We start from the raw sequence: 27,952 nt of genomic DNA, 5'->3' as shown, positions 1-27,952 counted from the left end.
ACTCTATCTTTTCAAGCAGGGTTTAGTTCCGTGCCTGTTGATTTGACCCCCAAGGAAGTCGAACGTTTCCAACCTGAACTAGCACTTAGCAAGGTTTATATCGTAAGTCCAAATTCCCGCAGCCAGGCGCACAGTCACATTAGACGGTCTCTGTTTAGCTTCATTGCCACCACTTTGACATCTTGCGGTTACTGCCACCCTCTGCTGTTGGAGAATATCCTCCTTGATCTCAGCCCCTCAATGTAACTAAGAACCCCTAAAATGTCCCTAATGTTTTGGCCTTCATCACTACTCCTGGCAAGGCATTCTTGACACCCACAACTCTGGGTAAAAGAAAATACCCCTGATATCTCCCCTAAATCTTCCTCCCTTTGCTTTAGACAGATGTCTTCTAGTGTTTGCTACTCCCATCTGGGTTTCAGGCAAACTGAAGGGCATCTTTCACCGAGTTTCTGGTTTTCCAGCAGTTCTGGATGTCTATCTCTGGATGCTCTGCTCCGTGGACCACCCCGCAGTATCCCATCTAGTCCTGGAGTCTCTGTGTCAGCAATGCTCTGCTGACCACTGCCTGATGGCTTTGTGGTCAAATGTGTTTGTCTATGAAACCGTTCCCAGGAAGGTAAAGGGGCAAAGTCCTGCTGACTGGAACATTGTGCAGCACCAGGGCCAGGCCAATCTTTTGCAACACCTGAGCCAGGTAGAACCTCAGCACAGAGCAGCATTTGGTGCCCTTGCACTTTGGTTACAAGCACAGCCACACACAATTATGGTCATGCTGGTTACACCCTTGTCCCCATTGATTGATGATGTACACGGTCCTTCTCCAGACTCTATTCATTTTGGACCCCCACATGAATTGAAATTTGTTTTGGGAATTGACAGGGTGGTGGTGTGGGGATGGGCCAAACATGGCCCACGTGCAGCAGGACCGAAAGTTCCTTGCACATTGCACCTGATAATCAGGTTTTACCCGAATGACAGAGATGGGTATCTGTGTGGTTCTCCCTGTCTCCTGGACCTGGGGGTCTTTGTACTGCTCCCCATCTCCTTAAGTTGGTGCTTTGTTCTCCACCACCCCCACAAGAAATCCAAGACCCCTGGATGGAGGGCAGAGGCGCAGAGAGATCAGTGAGAACATGGGTAGTTTCAACAGGGTGGGGTCCATCCAGGCGCCTGATAACAGGAGGAACCAAGTGGGAAGGAGGATGCAGGGCATTCGATAGCAGGACATTGCAAGAGAGTGGATTCCTCGAACTCTTCAGGGGAGAAGGCGCTGGTCGATCCATCGGTTTAGGTGGGGCAGGGTATAGACATGGCAGCTGACTGGAATTGTCAGCGGGTTACTGAGACCTGGGAAAGGAGGGGAAGGAGGGTGCAGTAGTGTTCTGAGAGTGCTGAGGGAGAGGCAACATGGTTGCCACCTCAAGGCAACGGTCCCCTGATTGATTGCAGGGATTGGCTCTGTAAATAGACTCATAGATATCCAGCACAGAGCATCTTTGTCGCCCTGCCATCAGGAAGGAGATATGGAGGAATAAAAGCAGAGCAGCCAGGGAGGGAAATAGCATCTTCCCACAGGCCATGAGATTAACAAGGCAACATGAGCTGGATGGGAGCTAAGAATGAAAAGGGTGAGAGGAATATGGACTGATTACAACAGCTCAGCTAGCAGGAGAGAGGGGCTGAAGGGCCTGTTTATGTTTTCTCTATCTGGACCAGCTTTTGAGTTCAAGCTTTAAAAAACCCAATCATTTTTAAATTTAATATCAATGGTACAGAATGAATCAAGAGACAAGATGTCTGTCCAGCAGCAAGCGTCGAAGGCACTTCCTGAAACGGAGGCTCTGAAACCACAGGGAGGTTCTGGACGGAAAGAGGCCCAGCTTCTTCTGGAAGGAGGAGAGGAGAGGCAGGGGAAATGCGGGGGAAGGGAAGGGGAGGGGAGGGGCTAGGGATGCCGTCACCGTTCACCTCCCCTTTCCTCTACACCGTTCCCCTCCCCTTTCCACTGCCCGTTCCCCTCCCACATCCCCTCCCCCTTCCAGTCCCCAGTTCCCGTCCCCCGCTCGCCTCCCCCATTCCCCTCCCCCTTCCCTTCCTCCTACTCCTAACCCTAACCCCTAACAAAATCCTAAACCTAACCTTAACACTACCGATACCCCCTACCACCACTCCACGTCCCCTAACTCTACCCCCACCCCATCCACTAACCCTAACTTTATTCCTACGCCTATGCCACCCCATAACCCCAACCCTAATGCTACCCACCATCCCCTAACCCCAAACCTCACTCCTCCTCTACCCCCCTGCTCCTACCCCCTTCCCCTATACCTAACACAAGCCCACTTCCCCGAACTATAGACCTAACCATAAACCAAGATATAGCCCTACCCCATGTCTCCTAACACTAACCCTAACTCTACCCAACTTCCCCAACCCTAAACTAAACCCTATCCCTATCCCTTACAACCTACCTCCTTCCCCTAACCCTACCTCCTACCCCTTCCCCATACCCGCACCCCCTACAACTATCCCCTTCCCCTAACCATACCTCCTACACCTTCCCCATACCCACACCCCCTACAACTACCCCCTACCCTATCCCTTACAACCTACCCCCTTCCCCTAACCCTACCCCTTCCCCATACCCGCACCCCCTACCACTATCCCTACCCTATCCCTTACAACCTACCCACTTCCCCTAACCCTACCTCCTACCCCTTCCCCATCCCCGCACCCCCTACCACTACCCCCTACCCTACCCCTTACCACAACCCCTACCCTTACTCCCTTCCACTACCCCCTTTCTCCTACCCCCTTCCCCTCCCCCTCCTTCCCCTAGGTTAGGGGTAGGAAGGGGAAAGGGAAGGGGGAGGGGAAGGGGAGGAGGAGAAAGGGAGGGGAAGGGGGAGGGTTAGGGGAGGGGATGGGGGAGGGGAAGGGGAGGGGGAAAGGGGAAGGGAAGGGCGGAGGGGAAGAGGGAGGTGAAGAGTGGAGGGCTGGGGTTAGGGCATAGGTGTGAGGGCAGGGGAAGGGGAAGATGAGCGGGAGGGGGTTGGGATGGAGGAGGGGTAGAGGAGAAGAGGGGAAGTGGGTGAAGGGACATGGAAGAGGCAGGGAATGGGGTTGGCAGGGCCAGAGGGATACGACGGGGAGGGGTTCAGGCCATCATGATGTTGTCCGTCCTCTGTTCAGCTGGGATGCGAGGTTCTTCTGGACTCGTGTCTTGTCTCTGAGATCGCTCCTTCTCCTGGGAAGAGAAATACGAGTGATAGAGATACTGTCTCTGAGGCCTGAACTCAATGACTTTGGAGGGTCCCAACACTTCCCCCATCATCCCCCCTACCCCTGAACCCTCCCCTCCCTCACACCAGTACTCTCCATTTTTCTTGAATTCCTGTCCATATTAAAATCCTTTTCATGCCTTTTTTGGACAAGCCTCCGCTACTACCCCGACAATGCATTCCAGCCACCCACTACATTCTGTGTGAATAAAATGTACCCCTCACGTCTTGCCTAAATTTCCCTCAGCTCACCTTAATTAGACGTCCTCTGGTATTCTCGCCCCAGGAATGCACACAATATTCCAAGTGTGGTCTGACGAGAATTTTATACATCTGCAACGATACCTCTCGGTTTTTGAACTCAATCCCCTGACTCCTGATGGCCAGCACACAATACACCATCTTAAACTCCCTCTCAATTTGCACAGCAACCTTGAGTGATATATGGAGCAGGATCTAAATATTTCTCTGTCCTGCACACTGTTCATAATCCTGCCATTAACCAAGTGCTCTGCCCACACATTCTTGTAATCCGCATTCAATGAAGATATTGGTCTATATGAAGCTACTTTTAATGGGGCTCCAACCTTCTTTGGAATAACTGTTATTCGTGCTCTTGAAAATTACTCTGGAAATAAACCTGGACCAGTTGCTTATTTAAGTACATCTGATTTACAGGATTGAACTCCATCTGTCACTTCTCTGCAAACTGGATGACCTATGACAACCTTCTACACTGTCTACAACATCTCTACCTCTGTGTCATCCCCTGACGTACCCACCCTTCCACTCCCATCATCATTCATAAAAATCACAAAGAGCAGGGGTCCCAGAGCAGATCCCTTTGGAGCGCCACTAGTCATTGTTTCATCTACTACTATCCTCTGTTTTCTGCAGACAAGCCAATTCTGAATCCACACAGCCAAGGCTCCATGGATCCCATGCCTCCCGACATTCTGAATGAGGCCTCCGTGGGGATCTTGTCAAGCACCTTACTAAAATCCTCGTGCAGCACATACAGACCTTGACCTTCATCTATCTCCTTTGACACCTCCTCTAAAAACTCAATTTGACTCGTGAAGCAGGACCTGCTCCTCACAAAACTATCCATGAGTTTCCCCAGCATGTTTGTGCATTGCCCTCGGACCCAGCATCTGCAGACTTCCTGGCGAGTCCCTCCCTTACCCCTTCCCAGAGCTTCCGCATCCATTAGAACATCAAGCATTGCTGCCCAGTACAGGCCCTTTGGCCCATAAAGGCTGTACTGACCTTTGTAAATGTTCTCCACAACCTTTACCTGTACCACACCCATAGGAACATAGGAAGTGGGAACAGGAATAGGACAAAAATGGCCTATCGAGCCTGCTCCGCCATTCAATACGATCATGGCTGATCTAATTTATGACCAAACTCGACCTACCCTGCCTTCTCGCCATATCCCCAAATTCCTCTATCATGTAAAAATTCTGTTCCCTTACATCCACATGCTCGTCTCAGAGACTTTTATATGTACCTATTCTACCAACCGCTACCACTTTCTCTGGTGACGCATTCAAAGCTCTCACAACTCTCTGCATAAAAAAAATCTCCCCTCACCTGAAGCGGATGCTCTCTGAGATTTGCACCTGACACTTTAGGAAAGGTTTCTGGCTGTTCATTCCATCTAAAGCCCCCACAATCTTATTTAGAATAAGTTATTAAGCTGTGGATGGGGCAAGTTGGGAGAGGCAGGAGGGGAGAGAGCTGGTGGGGGAGGGGTGAGAGCTGGTGGGGAGGGGACAAGGCCGTGTTGTGGAGAGGGATCAGGACCGCGTTGAGGTGGTGAACGGACAGACATGGGTGGATCTACCTGCCGAAATAAAGGAGCAATAAGAAGGCCATCTCGGGATCTACCAGCATCTTCTGGGGCTTGATGTCTCAATGGAAAACCCCCTGAGGATGGAAGTAGGCCATGCTCTGCTACAGCTGGTACATGAACATCTGGCAACACAACGATATAACATGACCCACTCTGCCTCCACACTGGCCGGGTCTATATCCTGAGGGTAAGGGGAGGTGGGTGAAGGGCCCCTCCCTGCCAATCAACATCCATCCTCATCATCCTCTCCACCCCTCTCCCCTCACTACCCTTTCTCTCCTCACCAATACCCATTGAGACCCTCATGCACCCTTCATCGATATCCAGTCCCCAGCGAGACTCAGCCAGTAAACTCCTTCATATCCTCCAACCCCACCATCCAAGCTTGCCCCAGTGGACAACTTGACCACCCAGACCCACAACCACCTTGATGTAGATCATGGGAATGGGCTGCTTGGCCTTGTTGAAGTGCTGGACCATGCAGTGAACCGTCTTGGGAACATAGTCCAGACCCAGATTCAAATAAACCTGCTCTTCCTCTTGGACACAATACAAACATGTCAGCTGGATTTACCCTCCAAAACCCCGTGCCTCTCCCAACTGGAGTGCTAGCCCCTCCTGCTCTCTGTAGGCCTGATGCCCCCACTGCTCAACACAACATGGCATGAATCCAACGGCTCAGCGAGCAGAGCGTCAACAGGCCGTAGTGGACCCGTCCGCTGCCCCATCATTCGGCTTCTGGTGAGACTGCACAAAATGTGCAGCTCTGACCGCCCTCCCTCGTGAGGCAAGGATTCACCGGGGGAGAAAAACCATTGACGTTTCGAGATGAGAAATGTTTGCAGCCGGGTGTTGGCTGGGGTCGAACATGTGGAGGCTGAGTTGTTGGGACGATTCAGAGCAGGCGTTGATTTGGAGGCGCACCAAAAGGTGCCAAAAGTGAGTTATGGGGGAAAGTACATTCGTGAAATGAATTGGGGAAACAGACTGGAGGGGCTGAGTGGCCGAATTTGGCGACCTTGTCTTGTGGTCTTGGCTGCTGCTGTCTGGAGTTGAAATGGCAAGAGGTCATGAGTTAATGGGTGAGGAGCAGGGCAGCCAACGTCAAAGAGTCAGCACTGGTCAGAGGGGCAGGATGGAGGCAAAAGAGAGGCTGCAGCGAGACAGATCGATTGAAGGAATGGGGAAGGTAGCAGCAAATGATATGCATCAGAGTGAGGGTGGGGTGGGTGCAGGTGGATCTTACCTTGACTACAGAGGAGAAGTTGAGAAGAGGGACAATGATGGTGTGATCCAACTTTCGCACGATCTGCAGTTTGCGGTTCTATGGCGAGAGAAGAACATCAGCAAGGCTGGGCGATGGGTCGGGGCCCTGAGGGGAAACTTGTCCAAGTTGAGGGAGGAGGCGGGGAGGAGATTTGTCAAGAGGTCAGAGGTGGGGAACTCCAAGGGAGGCCGAAGTGGGGGACTTTTCGAGAGTCAGTGGGGGGGACTTTTCGTGTCGCTGGAGTGGGGACTTGTCAGGGGGTTCAATGAAGTATCATTTCAGTTTTTATGATTGTTTTCCCAGCTTCTACTAAACAATGAATTTGCAGAAAATCTTTGATATTTGCCAGGTGTGTGTGTGTGTGTGTGTGTGTGTGTGTGTGTGTGTGTGTGTGTGTGTGTGTGTGTGTGTGTGTGTGTGTGTGTGTGTGTGTGTGTGTGTGTGTGTGTGTGTGGGGTGGGGGGTTGTGTGTGGGGATGGGGGGTCTGTTGTTGGTTTGTGTGACTTTCTCTATTTCCAAACCCCATGGCTGCCTTGGTCTCTGTCAGATGCTCCTCTTTCCACCCACCCTTCAAAAATGTGTTTGGGGTGTTGTTTGTCAATTGGGTGTAATTGTGTGAAACGGGCTCATGTGTCGCAAGGGCCTGTGAACGTGCTGTAGACCCTAAATTTAAATATCAGGGTTTTTCATTTCCACACAACTGCTCCTCCCCCTCACCTTGAATCTCTTGTCTTGCAAGATCTTCTTGATGGCAATCAGCTCTCCGGAGTCCACCAGCCTTGTCTGGTACACCACACCGAAAGATCCATTGTCGATGATTTTAACATCTGTGCAGGACACCACCTTGGGGACGTTGGGTCCATGACACGGTGTGGCCACCTCTGTTGTGGCCTTATTGCCATGTCCTCTGGGGCAGAAGCAGCAGCATTTACACACCCAGAGGGTACACAACAGGTCATTTATCCCAGCCCAGCCTTGTTGTCCGAGTTAGTCTCTACCCCTCCCTCTACCTCCCTTCCAAGGGTCTCCAAAATGTCAGAATTGATCCTCTGGTGGTTCTTTCCAGCCTCTCAGTAGAAATATTGCCACCCCAGGTCCCTCTTTGATCACTCTCCTCAGACTGAGGCCAGTTCCGCAGCCGTTCACCTTATTTACAACCCTCCCTCCATGAGAGGATCGGGTCATCCTTGACTTTCAGCACGTCCCGGGGAGATGAACCACTCTGAACCCTACCACGGGTTTAGCAGAAGCCCTCCACATTCCCAGAAGCTCAGCAACACCGTGATCTTCCATGATGCAAGTGAGACCTCGTTGCCTGAGGGAGCAGGTGGTGCGGAGAGAGCCCCACTCTTCACCGCTCAACTCTGTTGGGTCCGCCGCAGCAGAAACACTTTCTAGCACCTTCATCCAGGTCCACTGGGGGAAAGAATCCTATCCCGGTTGGGGGTGTGTGGGGGTGTATGCAAGGGTGGAAGGGATCTTGTAACCACGGGGGGGGGGGGGCGTGGCGGGTGGAGGAGCGGTCGTGTCTCTCAGTGGACAGATCCCATTCCAGGTGGAGGGGGAGCTCTGTCCCATTTCTGTTGAAAGGTCTGCCTTCCATCCCCCTCGCAACTTCTCTTCTCCCTCAGACACCTCACACTCTCCCCTGCCCCGATTCCTCTACCACACTCTCATCCCCCACCCAACACCACCCCCATGGTTTCCCCAGTCCTTTCCGTCCCCTCGCACCCCATCCCCCCAGCTCAACCCTATGTCCCCTATCTCTGATCCAATCTCCCTTGACATTAGCCTGTGGTGCTACCCCGTTCCTTTGTTCTCCCCTCCACTCCTACAGACCCCATCCCTGTATTCCCTCACATGCCATTGTTCTCCCCTCCCCAGTCCCCTCCAGCTGCCTCATAAAGTGCCCTGCACTCAGGATGGGGAGAGGGGAAATTAAATGTAGCCTCCATTCTCTCCGCCCACACTGGGTAAAGGATGGTGCCAGAGGAGTCTCTGTCCCAGTAGGGGAGCCTGTAACAGGCTCTTTATCTCACCCATGGGCGCAGGGTGCTTCCAAACACAACCCTGTTGATCAGAGGGTCCCTGGGATGAGACAGCGTCCTACTCCGACACGTGGGCCAGAATCTCCTTCCAGGAGATGCATCTTTCTCGTGTTGCTGTGCCATGGCACGACTCAGCTATGGCTGCCCCATGCAGTGACATCATCACCCCCTCTGTGACATCATCTCCCCCCTCTGTGACACCTCCCCTCTCTGTGACACCCCTAGTGTAACGGGCAGGGACATCCAACCATTTAAATCCTCCTCAATTTCCCCAAGCAAGGGGAGAATAATTCAGCTGGTCTAAATTACTCGTTGTTATCTATTCTAACTCCTAGATATTTGATCCCATTTTGCCGCCACATTTGTTGACTATTTTCTTGACATTGGCTCTAATCCCCCTTCCTAAGTGACATGATTTTGCACATATCCCAAAAGAACTTATACCCAGAGATCTCCCCATAGTCCTCCAGGGTGGAGCACAACTTGGGCAATGAGTGTGTTGGGTCTGTCAGATATATCAGAACAACTTCTGCAAATAAATTGATTTCATGCTCTTCCTGGCCTGTTCTGAAACCTTTCATGCCTGAATCCTGGCAAATGGCCTCGGCTAATCGCTCCATGGCCAGTACAAACTCACTCACTGGGAGTGTGGGGGAGGAGTCAGACCTTGATTGGCATGTCTGTTGGCTTCCTCTGTCCCTCTCATCTCGACATCAGTGGCTCAGGTTGGGGGAGTCTGTGCTGCCTCCTGCAGTGCACAGCAACGCTGCTGGACCACCTTTATCTCCTTATTTTCCTGGGCCCTCTGCAAATCTTTCCTTTCTATGATCTCACATTGGTTTCTCAGGAGAAACAATGGCAGCCAAAAGGCACCCTCTGATTCCCCTTAGATTTTGGGAACCCCGACTTCTTGAAGTGGGACCACACGTGGTGACCTATTTTCTCAAGATGTGGATCCAGGAGCTTGGACCAGTCTACCAGTTTGCCGTGGTCCGCCAGCATGCTTGCCAAGCTCCCGAACCCTGCACTCTCGTCAGTCCACCCGCAGATCTTGTTCTCCCTGCCTGCACTCGATTTCCTGCCCCAATTCCAAAGCATCTCCACTGCAGCTGTGTTCAGTCGGAACTCGAAGGACCCTGCTCACTGCACCAATTATTATGTGTGTGAAACTGATTCGAGGGGTCCCATGGGTGGCGAATTTGAACACAGTTGTCTTTTATTGACACGTAGTGAAGTCGCATGAGGAGTAAAAGACACACACAGACACAAACTCGCCGGATTAATCGATACACTTGCAACCACTCGTGGAGAGAAGACTTGACAATCAACTTGTCACATATGATACCTTGAACAGGTCATTCATTCACTCATTGATCTTGGATGCCTGTGGGTGGTAGGGGATATGCAGGTGGCCCCAAATACTTGGCATCACCACCCATTGCTGGTCGGACGTTATCCGATAGGGTATTCCACATATGGAGCACGCTAAAATGGTGCTTGGTCGGCCCGCTGGCAGGACATCTGAGTATGTGCTGACCATCGTGAGAACATATCACTTTTTATTTTGGCAGGGGAGAGGCCTGATATGGTCAATTTATCAGACTTGGCCAGCTCCCGAACCCCAGCGAATGCGGCCCTTGGTTTTAATTGCTGACAAATAGGGCATTTGGCCATCACAGTTCTTGCAACATCATGAGACCCCCAGATCCTCTGTCCATCATAGTGCCCCCATATGCCCACATTTATGATGCACCAATGCTGCCAAGGCTCCGGGGTCTCTCTGCTTGGGGAAAAAAGTGGCAGAGCATATTTGAGCAGCTCAGTCCACAGTGGCATCGCGTCAGCTTCAGCGGTTTTCCTGGAGGTGTGTCCATCCACGTGGTGGACCCTGACTATTCTTTTGTTGTTCCACCTCTCAGAAGATCTGCCAGTGCTGTTGTCCTCAGAGCAGGCAGCCATGGATCTGCCTCCCTGTCTCCTGACGCCGACCCATCCACACTGACGTGTTGTTTGGCACAGCCCAGAAATCCTGTTGCACTGATCGGAAAAGAGGCTCCTGGGCCCGCCTGGTTGTCCCTTTTCGGATCAGTGCCACAGCTGCCAGCTTGGACAGTTGGCTCTCCCCTCCACCTCACCCTCTTGTGTCAGTACTTTATCTGTGGTGGGCTGGAGCGCTCCCACCTTACACCACTGTTTTTCGCACCTCCACCAGCCGGAGCCGTCAGTAAACCAAGCTTTTTCTCTGCTGTCCAGCATCGAGGGTGTTGAACGGTTTGCCCCAGGCCATGGTGCCAAGCTCTTCTCGGGGTCATTCAGGTGGGAGGCTGTCACTTTCGGGCAGGACATGATTTGTTCTTGCAAGTGGCTCAGCCCTTCGATCCCGGCCTCTGTGCGGTCTGCCATGTACCACTTCTTCGGTCCGCTGTGAGTGGCATCCGCAGATTTAACCCATCACATGTTGGGGAGGTGTGGCTGGAGTGTGACTGTCTCTGCTGCCATCTGGTTCTCTGTGGTGAGCAGGCGAGCATCTGACACTCAGATGGGGAGTCGCGGGAGGCAGCTTCCAGGAGGGAATTGAACAAGAAGCTGTGTGGGACTCGGCGACCTTGCCTCTTTTGCTTGACGCTCCACTTGGCCATTGTCTTCATGGCAGAGACAAGTCATTCAAAGTGTCTTCCAGTTTTGAGGGGTTGGGGATACTTGTGGTCAGTGGCAGTGGTGTTCAACAGCGTGTTTTGCCATTAAAGAAGCCATTTGTTGTTCAGGTCATCAATGAAGCGGTGAGTTTTTTTTTCTGGGCAACATTGTACAGTAGATGGAGGGGCAGGGTGAGATGGGGAATATGTTGGCACCAGTAACCCAAAAGACCCACAAACCTTTGTGCCTCAACTTGTTGGTGGGCACCGCAATGAGGATTTTGCTTTGAGCAACCATTGATATTTCAATGCTGCCTGGATTCTCAGGAAAAGGACTGTTGGACTAGGACCCTGGACCTTTTCCAGGTGGTGCCTCCCTGGTGCCAGTATCTGGGGTGTTGCTGCTGGTGTCCAAGACATCCTAAAGTGGGCCAGAGGTTGTGGTACATGGAGATACCAATGACATAGGGAGGAAGAGGGAAGAGTTCCTGAAAAGTGGGTCCAGGGCGTTTGGTGAGAGCTGAAAAGAAATAGCATGAAGGGAGTCATGTTGGGATGACTGTCTGGGCCATGCGACAGTGAGAGCAGGAACAGAATGAGGTGGAGGATAAAGGCGTGGCCTGAAGGTGCGGGTAAAGAGCTCCTTGAGGGCATCCTATTTGCCTTGCTCGGGAGGCTGATGTCGGAAGTCGATGAGCCTTGCTGCCATGTCCTGATGAGCAAGAACATCATGGAGGAGTAATGGATGTCATCAGCGGTGATCTCTTGGAGGTGGAATTGGTCCTTGGCCTGTTTGAACCCCACGTGTGGCTGCGACATCCAGAACGTTGACAGCTTCAACCAAACCATCTGAAGCGCCGCCTGGACCGTGATCTTCACATCCAATTGAAGGGCTGGGTCCTGCTGAGGTCACCACGGTAGCAGGCGCGCTCCCGCGAAGTCTGGAAAGAATGACATGCACCCAAGAAGTGGAAGTGGAAGATAAGTTCCTTGAACAGGCAGCTCCAGCCTCCGGTTGGAAGGCGATCCTCCCGTTGCTCATTGATTCCCAAGATGTGGGTCATCCCCTGGGATGAAGGGTATTGGCCCCAACGGGGTCTGCGCTGTCAGCGTGTTTGTCGGCTCTCTAGTGTAGTGACTCGTGTCTCGGTTAACAGGCCACTCCAACTCGATATGTCAGAAGAATATGGAGCCCATATTTACCAAGGGTGGGTGTGGATATTTACATGAAACCCTGACTCTCCCTTTCACCTGAAGGCCTCCGTTTATTCAATGAAACTTTAAAGTAACAGACACTTCTGTTGAGGCGAGAAGGGGAGAGGTTAGGATATTGGGGATGAAGGTGGGAGGTGGTTTCTTTATTCTTTCTTTTATAGATTCCACACATTAGATGAGCATTATTATTAATTGTGTGAATTTGTTGTGGATTTAAGTATATAAATATTTTTTTTTAATTATCGGCAGGACCACGAGTGGCAGATAGGATCATGGGGACTCTCACCCCCCAACCCACCAACCCCAAATATCAATGGGATAAACCGGGTTCATTGTCAATGTCGTCGAGGATCCCTTCCACCTGCCCACAGCATTTGGCAGCTCTTCTCATCAGGAAAGAGGTCGAGGAATATCGGAGCCAGTAGCACCAGGCCCAGAAACAGATTCTTCCTGCGAGCAGTGAGGATGGAGAATGATGGATGACCGGCTCAGACAAAGACTCCAAGACTCTGCTATTGATTCAACAGAATTTATCTCTTTTTTGGGAGGGACTGCACGTGTATCATTTGTCTCTCTGTGCATAGGTCCGGTTGTGTGTTTGCAGAGGTTTCCACCATGAATACAGTTTCCTCGGGTTCAATTTGAACGGGTACAGAGGAGCTTTCCTGGATTGGAGAATGTATCTCATGAAACAAAGTTGACTGAGTTCGGGCTTTTCTCTTTTTCACCCCAAAATTAACTTTATTCTAAAATTATTGACCAAGAGGACAACTGTTCCATGTCTTTTCTCATCCTCGTGTTGCATGCCTATATTCCTTTCACTGCACCTGTTCTCTGTTTAGAATCATTCTACCACTTTGACACCTCGTGGTTACTCCCTGCACTCTGTGGTTGAAGGGGTTCCCCTTAGACTCCGCCCCTCAAGACCCGGAGGATTAGAGTCCTTACCCACAGCGCCCTCGTGTTGGCTGCGCCAAGCCTCAGTGCATCTCTCAGCAACCTGGAATAGGCCGGTGGGCAGCGTTCCCTCACCCACATCTCCATGTGCTAAAAGACCAGCAGGTTAACGTCGAACAGTTATGCCCTTCGGACCTCGATGTTGCGCTGACCTATCAATTCCAAGCAAAATAAAAACTTGACCCTTCCTCCTTCATAACCCTCCATTCTTGCAATGGAGGGAGTGCAGAGACAATTCACCAGGCTGATACCTGGAATGGCAGGAATGATTTATGAGGAAAGATTGCGCAAATTGGGATTGTTCTCACTGGAGTTTAGAAGATTGAGAGGGAATCTCATAGAGACATATAAAATTCTGGCAGGGCTGGACAGAATGGATGGAGATGGGATGTTTCCAATGGTGGGAAAATCCAGAACCCAGGGCCATGGTTTGAGGATAATAAGCAAACCATTTAGGACCGAGATGAGGAGGAATTTCTTTACCCAGAGGGTGGTGAATCTGTGGAATTCATTGCCACAGAGGGCAGTAGAGGCAGGTTCATTAAATATATTTAAGAGGGAATTAGATCAATTTCTTCTGTATAAGGATATTAAAGGTTACGGAGAGAAGGCGGGGACGGGGTACTGAACTTTAAGATCAGCCATGATCTCGTTGAATGGCGGAGCAGGCTCGAAGGGTCGAATGACCTACTCCTGCTCCTATCTTCTATGTTTCCTTCATTCATGTGTCCAAGAAGCCCTTAAATGCCACTAATATTTTAGCCTTCATCACCACTCCTGGCAAGACATTCCTGGCACCCACAACTCTGTGTAAAAACAAGTACCCCTGATATTGCCCCTAAACCTTCCTCCCTTTGCTTTGGGCTTCTATTGTTTGCTTCTCTTATCTGGGTTTCAGGCAGACCAAAGGGCATCTTTCACTGAGTTTCTGGTCTTCCAGCAGTTCTGGATGTCTGTCTCTCGATGCTCTGCTCAGGGTACCACCCCGCAGTATCTCATCAAGTCCTAGTCTCTGTGTCAGCAGGAATTCCATGCTGACCACTGCCTGATGGCCCTGTGGTCAACAGTGTTTGTCTATGCAACCATTCCCATGAAGGTGATGGGGCAAAGTCCTGCTGACTAGGACATTGTGTGGCATCAGGGCCAGACCAATCTTTCGCAACACCTGAGCCAGGTAGAACTTCAGCACATAGCGGCTTTTGGTGCCCTTGCACTTTGTTTCCAAGCACAGCCAAACACAATAGCCATGCTGGTTAGGGTTATGCCCCCATTGATTGACGACGTACATGGTCCTCCAGACTCTATACATTTTGGACCCCCACATGAATAGGAAATGTGTTTTGGGAATTGACAGGGTGGAGGTGTGGGGATGGGCCACACCTGCCTCACGTGCAGCAGTACCCGAGAGCTCCTTGCACCTGATGACCAGGTTCTACCGGATTGATAGAGTTGGGCATCTCTGTGGTTCTCCATGTCTCCTGGAACTAGGGGTCTCCTTACTGCTCCCCATCTCCTTGAGTTGGTACTTTGTTCTCCACCATCACCACAAGACAACCAAGACCCCTGGATGGAGGGCAGTGGTGCAGAGAGATCAGTGAGAATATGGGTAGTTTCAACAGGGTGGGGTCCATTCTGATGCCTGATAACAGGAGGAAACCAACGGGGAAGGAGGATGCAGGGCATTCGATAGCAGATGGGGCAGGGTGCAGACACGGCAGCTGACTGGAATTGTCAGGGGGATACTGAGACCTGGGAGAGGAGGGGAAGGAAGGTGCAGTTGTGTTCTGACGAGAGAGTGCTGAGGGAGAGGCAACATGGGTGGAACCTCAAGGCAAGGGACCCCTGAATTTTTTGCAGGGATGAGCTCTGTAAATAGACTCCCAGATATCCAGCAAAGAGCATCTTTGTCCCCCTGCCATCAGGAAGGCGATATGGAGGAATAAAAGCAGAGAAGCCAGGGAGGGAAATAGCTTCTTCCCACAGACCGTGAGATTGACAAGGCAACATGAGCTGGATGGGAGCTAAGAATGAAAAGGTGGAGAGGAATATGGACTGATTACAACAGCACAGCCAGCAGGAGAGTGGGGCCGAAGGGCCTGTTTCTGTGTTGTCTATCTGGACGAGCCTTTTGAGTTCAAGCTTTAAAAGACCAAACCATTTTTAAATTTAATATCAACGGTATAGAATGAATCAAGATACAAGATGTCTGTCCAACGGCAAGTGTCGAAGGCACTTCCTGAAACAGAGGCTCTGAAATTACAGGGAGGTTCTGGCTGGTATGAGGCCCGGCTTCCTCTGGAAGGAGGAGAGGAGGCAGGGATAATGTGGGGGTAGGCGTGGGGAGGGGAGGGGGTAGCGATGCCTTCCTCCATTCACCTCCCATTTCCTCTACACCGTACCCCTCCTCATTCCCATGCCCATTCCCCTCCCCCATCACTTCCCCATTTCCCGTGCCCTGCTCGTCTCCCCCGCTCCCCTCCCCAACCTAACCCTAACCCCTAACAAACTCTATCCTTAACGTTAACACTACCGATACCTTTAAACACTACACCACGTCCCCAACCCTAACTCTTATTTCCACTCTGTCCCCTAACCCTATCCCTACGCTGTCCCCTAAACCCAACCCTAATCCTACCCACCTTCCCCAAACCCCAACTCACACCCCACCTGTACCTCCTACTCCTACCCCCTTCCCCTAAACCTAAAACAAGCCCACTTCCCCAAACTCTAAACCTAACCCTAAACCTCGACCTAACCCGAGCCCACATCTCCTAACCCCAAACCTAACTGTACCTCTACCCGTCCATGACCCATATCTTAATTCTACCCACCTTCCCCAACCATAACCTAAACCCTACCCCTATCCTCTACACCTACCCCCTTCCCCTAATCCTACCCCATACCTGAAACCCCTTCCACTACCCCATTACCTACCCCTACCCTCTCACTACCTCCTTTCTCCTACCCCCTTCCCCTATCCCTCCTTCCCCTAAGTTAGGGGTAGGAAGGGGAGGGGAAGGAGGGGAAGGGGAGGAGGGGAAGGGTAGGAGGTGAAGGGGAGGGGCAAAGGAGAGGGAAAGGGGAGGTGAAGGGAGGAGGGCTGAGTTTAGGGCATAGGTGTGAGGGTAGGTGAAAGGGAAGGTGAGTGGGAGGGGGTTGGAATGGAGGAGAGGTAGGGGAGAAATGGGTGGGGGAAATGGGTGAAGGTATATGGAAAAAGTGGGGAATGGAGTTGGCAGGGCCAGAGGGAGAAGGGGAGGGGTTCAGGCCATCATGATGTTGTCTGTCCTCTGTTCAGCTGGGATGCAATGTTCTTCTGGACTCGTGTCTTGTCTCTGAGATCGCTCCTTCTCCTGGGAAGAGAAATACGAGTGATAGAGATGCCGTCTCCGAGGCCTGATCACGATGACTTTGGAGGGCCCCAACTCTTCCCCCATCAACCCCCTCCCTACCTCTGCACACTAGGGCCTTTCCCTTCCTCTGCTTTACCTGAGGAAGTGTGTTATGGAGAAAACCACAATCTATATCTGCAGATCTCAGAGTACCGTGTCTCCATCAGGCAACACCATGGTTCACCACGACATGGCAGCAAGATGCTGGACAAATCATGGATGGATCAGTCGAGTCCCTTCAGCTGACCCATCTGAACCTACCCCATAACAATATTACTCTTCCCTCCCTCCACCAGTACCTTCTGTTTTTCTTTTATTCCTGTCCCGAAATTAAAATCTTTTTCATGACTTTTTTGGACCAGCCTCCACTACTACCCCTGGCAATGCATTCCAGCCACCCACTACATTCTGTGTCAACAAAATATCCCCCTCACATCTTGTCTAAAGTTCCCTCATCTCACCTTATTTAGACGTCCACTGGTATTCTCGCCCCAGGAATGCACAAAATATTCCAAGTGTGGTTTGACTAGAATTTTATACATCTGCAACGTTACCTCTCAGTTCTTGAACTCAATCCCTGACTCCTGAAGGCTAGCACACAATACAGCATCTTAAACTCCCTCTCAATTTGCACAGCAACCTTGAGCGATTTATGGAGCAGGATCTAAATATTTCTCTGTCCTGCACACTGTTCTTAATCCTGCCATTAACCAAGTGCTCTGCGCTCATGATCTTGTAATCCGCATTCAATAAAGATATTGGTCTATATGAAGCTACTTTTAATGGGTCTCCAACCTTCTTTGGAAAAACTGTTATTCATGCCCTTGAAAATGACTCTGGAAATAAACCTGTACCAGTTGCTTGTTTAAGTACATCTGTATTTACAGGATTGAACTCCATCTGTCACTTCTCTGCAAACTGGATGACCTCTGACAACCTTCTGCACTGTCTACAACATCTCTACCTCTGTGTCATCCCCTGACGTACCCACCCTTCCACTCCCATCATCATTCATAAAAATCACAAAGAGCAGGGGTCCCAGAGCAGATCCCTTTGGAGAGCCACTAGTCATTGTTCCATCTACTACTACCCTCTGTTTACTGCAGACAAGCGAATTCTGAATCCACACAGCCAAGTCTCCATGGATCCCATGCCTCCCGACGTTCTGAATGAGGCTACCGTGACGACCTTGTCAAGCACCTTACTAAAATCCACGTGCAGCACATACAGACCTTGACCTTCATCTATTTCCTTTGACACCTCCTCGAAATACTCAATTTGACTCGTGATGCAGGACCTGCTCCTCACAAAACTATCCATGAGTTTCCCCAGCATGTTTGTGCATTGCCCTCGGCCCCAGCATCTGCAGACTTCCTGGCCAGTCCCTCCCTTACCCCTTCCCAGAGCTTCCGCATCCATTACAACATTAAGCATTGCTGCCCAGTACTGCCCAGTACAGACCTTTGTAAACGTTCTCCACAACCAACTAACCCTTACCCGTACCACACCCATAACTATGGGTGGATTAAATATCCAATTAACTACTTTCTGAAGTAATGCATCATGAATTTGATGTTGATTCCAATTTTGAATAACTTTTCATAATTCTCGTTCAGCTCCTTTAAAGTTAGATCCATTATCAGAACATAATTCTTTTACTTGACCAGGTCTAGGAATAAAACGCCAAAGAACATTAATAAAAGAGTCTGTATCAAGCAATGACGCTACTTCAATATGAATTGCTCTCATAGTCAAACAAGTGAAAATAACTCCATATCGTTTTTCAACACTTCGTCCTCACTTTACTTGCAAAGGACCAAAATAATCAACTTCCACAGATGTAAATGGGAATTCATCAGGTGAAACTCTGTCCTGTGGTAAATCTGCCATTTGTTGTTGTCCAGGTTTTCATTCTCTCTGTTAGTCACAAAGAGATGAAACCTCATGATTTCATTATTAATATATTTAAGCACTGATGTTCTATCAGTCCAAAACACAGGATCTGCTAACTCCATCTGTAATTGTCTTCTTAACATAGCGTCCATTTTGCTCGCCATAATAGCAGCAGTCAATTCCATTCAAGGTCTGGTGACTGACTTTAATGGAGCCACTCTGTCTTTTCCCATTACAAATCCACCATCTACTCACACTTGGTTATTTCACAGGACTCAGTAACTGACAGGATCAAAACCACCTTCACTTACATCAGAAAAATGGTGTAACTGAGCAAATGTGGCCACTCCAAAGTCTGTTGACTTCAAAATTTCCAAGTATTTGAAGACGCTCAATCTAATTTTTCCAATCTTGTGCAATGGATTCTGGATTAGTTTCATCCCATCCAAATTTTCTTCTGCACAAAACTGGTATTTGGCCGGGCTGATCATTAGGCTGAATTCAGCCAGTCGGGAGAAGAGGGTGTGCAGGTGAGACTTGTGTTGTGCCCAGTCTCTGCTGTCGACAAGAATGTCATCCAGATAAATGAACACAAAATTCAAATCCCTGCGCACCGTATCCATGAGGTGCATTATGTCTGGGCGGTGTTCTTGAGCCTGAAAGGCATGCATAAAAATTCGAACAAACCGAAGGGTGTGATGATGGCCGTTTTGGGGATGTCCTCGGGGTGCAATGGGATTTGATGATACACGCACACCAGATTGACCTTGGAGAATACTCTCATATCATGCAGATTGGCCATAAAGTCCTGAATGTGAGGGATGGGGTAACGGTCAGATACTGTCATATCATTAAGCCGTTGATAATCTCCGCAGGGGTGCCAGCCATCGGAGGCTTTTGGGACCAGGTGGAGTGGTGAGCCCCAGGGCTGTCAGAGCGACGAATGATCCCCAGTTCCTGCAGATGCGAGAACTCCTCTTTCGTTATCTGGAGCTTATCTGGTGGGTTTAACAGTAATGTATGATAAATTGTATCAGACACTATGACCCCAGGTTCACAGTTGGGAGAATATATAACGGAGATGTACAATCGACGACCTTGGCAGATACTGAGACACTGTGTTCACAGTACTGAGAAGGTTTAACAGAGAAGTATGGTAGAATAAAGCAGAATCTGTGACTCCAGGTTTACAGTAGTAAGAAGGTTTTAAAATGATGTATAATAAACTGAGGCAGATACTGTGAAATCTGGTTCACTGTGGGTGGAGGTTAATGGTGATGTACAGGAGACTACGTAGATACATTGATACTGGGCTCAGAGTGGGGAAAAAAAGCTTTATTGGTGTTGTATGGGAAACTGAGGCAGTTACTGTGACACCGGGTTCATAGTGGGGAAAATGTTGAACAGAGTTGTACGATAACCTTTGGCAAATAAAGTGACACCAGCTTCATATTGGGGAGAATTTTTAATGATGATGTACACTAAACTGTGGCAGATACAGTACCACCAGGCTCACATTGAGGAGAAGGTTTACTGGTGATGTGCGGTAGAGTGGCAGGCTCTGTAACACCGAGTTCACAGTAGTGAGAAGGTATAATAGTGATGTACGATAAACTGTGGCAGATACAGTAAAACCGGTCTCCCAATGGGGAGAAGGTTTAATGATGATGTGTGGTAAACTTAGGCTGATACTTTAACACGAAGTTAACAGGGGGAGAAGGTTTAATGTTGATGAACGGTAGATTGAGGCAGAAACTGAGAGACAGCATTCACAGTAATGTGAAGGTTTAACAGTGATTTACTATAAACTGTGTCAGATACTGTGACAAGATGGTGCAGAGGGTAGACGTGTGGTTCCACCCTTCCCCAGTTAGACTATTAAATGCTTGATTTTAAAAGTTGTAAAAGTGATTAAAAATACTGTTTATAGACTTTGGAATTGTGGAGGATCAAAATAGCTACAAATGTGAAAAAATCGAAAACTCAGTTCCAGAAGAAATTACCTTACAAAAGTGTTGAAGAATTATGGCCGAGTTCAACTTGAAGCAACGGAGTCATTGACTGGCGTCTCCAAGCCTCAGAGGATTCCTGCCCGGCGAAGTATTTCGTCGGCACCACTTGCGCTATCGCAAGATGGCACCAGCTCAGCGATGAGTTCAGCGGTTTTGACTCGTGCACTCATGAACACAGGCGTGAGGGCGGGCCAGCTGAGCGAGGACAGGCACATAAGCGTGCAGCATTGCCTGGTGGTCAGGAGAGGTACAGTGTAGCATCAGAAGACGCACTGCGTAGTCGGTGGCCCTACTGGGCATGCACAGTGTGTTGAGGGTCCACAAACCTTTGGAGAAGGTGTGGGCTGTGGGGGAGCCTGATCGAAGGTGAACTGACGAGGTCGGCACACTGTTGTCGGGTGTCCAGACCCACAGCAGCACCGGAAGAGGACCTATTGCTATGGAGGAAGAAGATGCTCAATTTCATTAGAATTTCAACAACTGGGGACTGCGGCAAAAGAAGGTCAGCCTCAAATGGAGGTGATGGATCCTGGACTGGATTCTGTGTTTCCAATTCGGGAAGGGATTGCTCAGCTCATGGAAGATATGGCAAATATATCAATGCAGATGACTCATCAGATGACTCAAGGATTTTCAGAAATGAAAACTAAAATGAACACTGTGTGTGAAGAAATAACTTTTATGAAGCAAGATATTAATGTAGTTAAGAGTGATGTTACGAGATGGACACGATCAGTGGATACTGTGCAAGATCATTTTAAAAAGATTGAGGAGGCTTTCTTGAATGCAAGAGTCAAATGGAGCATAATAGAGAAAAAATGGAAATAGTGGAAGATCCTTTTGTAGATTGGGGGATTCAGAAGAAGGAATTATTGAAGAAGTTTGGCTCATTAGAAAACCAATGTCGTAGAAATAATGTTAAGATAGTAGGTCTTCCGGAAGATATGCAAGGTTCGGATCCGATGTAGGTTTTGAAGAAATGGATCCCAGAAGTGTAGGGCAGGTAATTTATTCCAGATGGACTGGAATTAGATCGAGCAAACAGAGCGTTAAGGAAGAAACCATTTCCAGGCGAATTACCACTAGCAGTTATGATTCACTCTTTTAAATATCAAGACAGAGAGATGATCCTCCGATTGGTGGTGCAGAAAACACGGCAAAATCAGGATCCACTGATGGTTCAAAATAATAGGGTTTTTTTTAATGCAGATCTGAGTCAAGAAATTATCAGAAGAGACCGAGAATTTAATTCAGCCTAAGAAGTATTGTGGCGAAAGGGATATAAATTTGCTTTTCGTTATGCGGCAGTATTGAAAGATTTTTATGGGAATTTTCAATCTCAGTTTTTTGAGAATGACCACAATGCTTTAATATTTGCTAATTCATTGCCAGATGTATGAGGAAGTGGGCGATCGTCACCATTGTCACCAAAGGGAAAGGTCAATGGGAATGGAAATGGGAAGATTGGAAAATATGGAAAGAATGGGAAAAAAGTTGAATTGACACAAAGTCTTCTCGATATTGAAGATCCGGAACAATCAGTGGGACTGGAATCACTGGGTTGAATGTTTTTGTTTCAGTACTTTGTGAAAGTCTGACTGGGGGTGGGTGACACTGAGTCCTTTAGTCACATGCCACTTGTGGACTTTACCACACCCAGATTTTTAGGGGGCTACTACTCTTGAGTAACTTGTTTTGGGATTGATGTTTCTCTTTTTTTTGGAATTTTTAAAATAGGTGGGGATTAGAATACTGTGAGACTTAGAAGGGGTGCATTATTTTATAGTAGGATTCACATTTGTGAGGTTTAACAGTGATATACTATGAACTGTGTCAGATACTGTGACACCAGGTTCACAGGGGGAGAAAGTTTAACAGTGATTTACAGTATGTTGAGGTAGATAATTTGACACCAGGAGTAAAGTGGGGACCAGGTTTAATGGTGATGTACTGTAGACTGAAGCAGATACTGTGACACCAGGCTCATTGTATTGTTCATTTATCTTAATTACAACATCTTATATATATGCTCCATTTTTTGTGGCAACTTCCAAACATTAGATAAACTTCTATTCTAATCAGATTTTGTTCATTTAAATAGGACACCACTAAAAGCCCAAATCGTTTGATCTCTTAAGTATTGCTGCTCAAATTAATTTCTTTACCTGGGTTTGGGTTCAACGGCACTTCAGTTTGCTTCATTAATTTTTCAGCCCCTCGTTTTGTGCTTTCTGCTTTGCTCAGCCGATTCGCCAAATGGGCATCCAACTCTGTCTTCTCAGCTTGACCCAACATCTCCTCTGTAAACTTAAGCAAACCAAGAAGACTAACGTTAAAATTTTCACCTTGGCATTTTCAAAAACAAAAATGACGCTGTGACTTGCAGTTTCACATCATCATCCCACTTGCTAAACTTGCAAGCAACTGCACCTCATCCTACAGCTGGAAAATTGCAAGAGAACTGCTTGGTTAAAGCAAAGATTCCACCCAGTCACCCCATTAAAGGCCTCCAAGTTAACAACAGATAGCAACCTGAAAGTTAAATAGAAAGATCTGTATCAGGAAGATTAACGGGCTTTAAAAAAAAATAATTTCCACTATTGAAAGAAAACTCCTCAGGGAACACCAGGCTCTTGTTGAACAATTCCTGTTGTATTCCTCAAAATAGTTTGAATCTTGATTTCAAGCAGAGTCATTTGGTGAGATTGTTGGTCCAGAACAAACCCTGCCCACACACTCCCTTAAATACCTGCAAAGTCGTGGCTCAGCTCTGCTCCATGCTTAAGCTATCAAGCTTTTCTGAAGAGAAAACGGACTTCAGATGCTGGTACGTTGAGTCACAAAAACACTAATGCTTGCCTGAACAACACACCTCTATCTGAAAACCAACAAGAACCTTCCCGAGTGGTAAATATCAACAAGACATAATATCATGTAACTGTTGTGTTTGTGTCGCTGGAGAATTGCCTTTCCATTCAATCAGAATTCGAGTTTTGGGTGCTGTATTTGAGAAAAGATGTGCTGGTGTTGGAGAAGGTCAGATATCAGGAATGAAAGGGTTAGTGTATGAGGAACAATTGTCGACTCTTTGACTGTACTAGTTGGAGTACAGAAGGATAAGGGGGACCTCAGAGGCATTTCAAATGCTAGATGGACTGGGCAGAGTACATATGGCAAAGATTATTTCCGATGGTAGGGGATTCTAGGACACGAGAGCATAATTTCAGGATAAAAGGGTGTCAATTTAAAACAAATGTGGAACAAATTGATTGTGTCAGTGGGTCGTGAAACCCACGTGACGTCATTGGGTGTATTTAAGGCAGAGATTGACAAGGAATCAAGGGTTATTGGGAGAAAGTTGAGGAGTGGGGGTGAGTGGAAGAATGGTGGAACAGACTCGACGGGCCTACTTCTGCTCCTATATCTTGTGATCTATATCCTGCTGGAGACCTAGTCAACCCTCCTCTTGCATCCCATTCTTAGAAAACATGCTGCATCGTGGTTTTATGTGACGTGAACCCATTTCCGATTGAATCCCATGTTACAAGTAACCCAATGCAAATTCTGCATTGAGAGGACTGCAGCTTCCTCATTTTAAAAATTGTTATGGAGCAGCTCAAATGAGATTTCTTGCTTCTTTTTTTGAAAGGGTTAAAATAGAATCAAATAAAATAGGAGAGGGAAAAGCAAAAGAATTTATGTACAAGTGGGAATCAAAATTAATGGTTGGTGATAAAGATACACAATTGTTGAAACATTTGATTAATATATGGAATAAAATAAATGATGAAATTGGTGTAAGTGGATGTACATCACCCAGAATGGCTTTGATTCAAAATCCTCGTATCTTTTTTAAAGGATCATCAATTTCTGGATAGCTGGTTTCATAAGGGGATTATAAATGTTGAAGATTGTTATGAAAGGGGTCAATTAATGTCATTTGAGCAATTGAGAAATAAATATCGTATACCTCATCACAATCTTTTTGCTATTTCCAACTTAGAGCATATTTGAAGGATAAGTTAGGACCAACTATGTTGTACTGAAATAGAAATTCCTTATAAGAGGAATTGTTAAAAACAATTATTTGATGATGTCCTCTTTATTACAAGTAGGAACTTTAAAATGAGGAGTTCATAAGTTGAGACAAAGGTGGGAAATGGATCTGAATATTGTAATTGATTGGCAAATATGGGCAGATCCATATAAGGATCTCAATGTAATGTACAAATTAGTTCAGTATAATTGTTTTGACATCAGTCATGTAGCAGATGTCAGAAAGGATTTTATCTGAAAGCTGCCCCTGGAGTCAGGTGACTCAGGCTGTTGGATTTGAAAAGCTCTACAGGAAGATGATTTGGCAATAGAGATCATGTGATCCAGGGGAGATGTATTAATTCACTTCAACTCAGCAGTCTGGAACTATTGACCAGAGTTCCACATTGCAGCAGTGAGGAAGGAATTCACAACTAGTTTTTCTTCTACAGTTACTTCTTACACCAGTGAAATTGAATAGAATAAAATCAGAATTATCAGATCAATGTTTTAGGTGTGTTGAAGATGTTGCAACTTATCTTTGTCCTAATGCAAGATCTTTTTGAGGAGAATGACAATATTAATGGAACAAGTTATAGGATATGTTTTTCCGCAGAATCTGACCTTAATTTTATTAGGAAATATTGAAGGAACAAGGCCCAAATTAAATCTATTAATATATCAATTGAAATTTGTTAAATTAACGTTAGCGGTGATGAGGACATGTATTGCACTTACTTGGAAATAAGATATACATATATTTTTAGGGATGCCAAGATGACATGCAAATATTCAAGGTTGTATTCCTTTGGAAAAATATTACAAATAGCTTGAGAAATATATGCATTTGCAAATTTGGCACCTGAATATTCAAATATAAGGCTTCAATTTGTAATAATGCCATTTCCATCCATCTAGACATGTGAGATTCTCCTCTTAGTTAATTTGTAACTAAGAAGTCTCCTGTTGGTGACTTCAAGAGAGGAACCCACGCAGGCTGCGGGCTTCTGGACATAGCAGTCAAGGAACTCACACCAGGCTGTGGAATGCTAGAGACTGGGTCTAAACTGGCTAAAAGGGTGTCAAGTATCAGTCCTGGGATACGAGTGAGTGCTAAATGGTTCCTAATTATGTCAGAGGTTCAAAACTGGAGCTCACATTGCCAATGACTTGGATGGTCTGTGAGCATTGAAAGAGAATCCACAGACCCTCAGTGACTTGTCCCAGGGTTCAGGGTGGCAGGGGATGGTGGGTGCAAGAGGTATTTCAGTCAACTTCTGCCAGAGGTGAATCTGTTTGTCTTACAGCAGGAAAAAAGCAATTTTGTGTGATATGACACTTTTTAATTACATGACAGTAAATTGTCTCCTGAAATAGAGAGAGAGGTTCAAGTTTCAAACTATTACAAATTCTACTCACCAGATTATACCTCTTCCCACTTTTTATTTTTGCAAGGACACCGTTGATTTTATCACAACTCCTCTGCTGCGTCTGTCCTGTGACAGATTATATATTTTATATTGTATATAGAGATGTTTTTGAAAGAGATGGATTGGAGGAGTCGTTTAGGTCACAAACAAACACATACACATCACAATACAGCTCTTATTTAAAATGCAAGAGCTTGGCTGAGAGTGAGTCATTCAGGCACCAAGAGCCTTTTCAAAGACAAAACAAGGAGACTGTTTTACTAAAGAATTTCAAAAGCAGGTGTAAATTGATTATTGCTTTTAAAGGAACAGATGAATGGACTCAGAAGTTTGGGTCTGGTGCAGTAATCTGGCTGGTTCCAGTTTGCTGTTCTAAGAAGTTCATGTGGTTTTGCAAGCAGAGAGGAGAGACCAAATAGGCTTTTTCTAAAGAGAGAGAGAGAGAGAGAGAGAGAGAGAGAGAGAGAGAGAGAGAGAGAGAGATGGCAAGCTGGCATCTTGTTTTGAAGACGGGGTGTTAGTTCTCAGTTCAGCATGTTGAAAAACTTTGTTGTCCATATGAAGAAATAGCTGGATAGAAATGATGTTTCACTTGAAAAAAGGGAAACAAAAGGAACTCTATGGTGACCTGCAGAAGAGGTTATCATTTGGAAAACCCTGATGGGTCAAGTTTCTTTGGCAAGACACCAAAGTGGCTGATCAGAGGGAATCAGTTTATGTATGTCCAATGAGCAAGCAATCCCTCTCTGAAACCAATAAGAGCCTTACTGGAGGGTACACATTTACTTTTAAGCACCAGAGCTTGGTGCAAATTCATAAATGTTGAATTCTGTGCACAGTATAAGAATTGATAGACACCGGTGAACTTGGAGTTGTGTCAAAGAACTTTATGCACATTAAATACACCTGCATTTAAAATTAGATGGTGGTAATGGAAGACTGTTAATAGTGATAAGTTAAAGTTTGATCCTGATTTTTTTTTGTTTAAAGAAAATTAAAAACGATGTTTGTTTAAGAATCAATGGCGTGATTGTTCAAAATCAGCCTGTAACCGAAAGTATTCTTGGACTGAAAAGACATCTGGGCCAAATGACTATTTAAAGACAATCTGTACATGATTGTACATCCTAAGGTACAATATAACCAGTTAGAGCACAGAACAGGCCAGTTCGGCCCAACTAGTGCCATAACAAATTCCCACCCTCCTACTCCCACTGACCAATACCCAGTCCATACCCCTCCAGTCCTCTCCTCTCCATGTAACTATCCAGTCTATACTTAAATGTAACCAATGATCCCGCCTCAACTACGTCTGCCGGAAGCTCATTCCACATCCCTACCACCCTTTGCGTAAAGAAATTTCCCCTCATGTTCCCTTTATAATTTTACCCCTTCAATCTTAAACCATGCCCTCCAGTTTGAATCTCCCCCACTCTTAATTGAAAAAGCCTATCCACATCTACTCTGTCTGTCCCTTTTAAAATCTTAAAACACCTCTATCAAGTCCCCTCTCAATCTTCTACGCTCCAGAGAAAAAAGCCCCAGTCTGCACAACCTTTCCCTGTAACTCAAACCTTGAAATCCTGTCAACATTCTTGTGAACCTTCTCTGCACTCTCTCTATTTTGTTTATATCTTTCCTATAATTTGGTGACCAAAACTGTACACAGAACTCCAAATTTGGCCTCACCAATGCCTTGTACAATTTCATCATAACCCCCCTGCTCTTGAATTCAATACTCCGATTTATGAAGGCCAACATTCCAAATGCCTTTTACACCACACCATCTACCTGAGTATCAGCCTTGAGGGAACTATTTACCATCACTCCTACATCCCTTTGTTGTTCTGCACATCTCAATCTTTTCTTTGGCTTGGCTTCGCGGACGAAGATTTATGGAGGGGGTAAAAAGTCCACGTCAGCT

General features: G+C 47.2%; 1 long non-coding RNA gene across 1 annotated transcript; it reads right to left on the bottom strand.

Moving 5' to 3' along the window:
• Positions 1-2,808: 2,808 nt before the first annotated feature.
• Positions 2,809-7,719, bottom strand: LOC138750226 (uncharacterized). The gene is made up of 3 exons (XR_011349179.1): positions 7,128-7,719; positions 6,389-6,466; positions 2,809-3,250 (listed from the first exon to the last, which is right to left on the bottom strand). It is a non-coding gene; the product is annotated as an uncharacterized lncRNA (long non-coding RNA).
• Positions 7,720-27,952: the final 20,233 nt, after the last annotated feature.

Source organism: Narcine bancroftii, unplaced genomic scaffold (genome assembly GCF_036971445.1).
Source record: "Narcine bancroftii isolate sNarBan1 unplaced genomic scaffold, sNarBan1.hap1 Scaffold_108, whole genome shotgun sequence".
Classification (NCBI taxonomy): Eukaryota; Metazoa; Chordata; class Chondrichthyes; order Torpediniformes; family Narcinidae; genus Narcine; species Narcine bancroftii.
The sequence above is the reverse complement of the archived record's forward strand: the minus strand, read 5'-3'. Positions and strand labels throughout refer to the sequence as shown.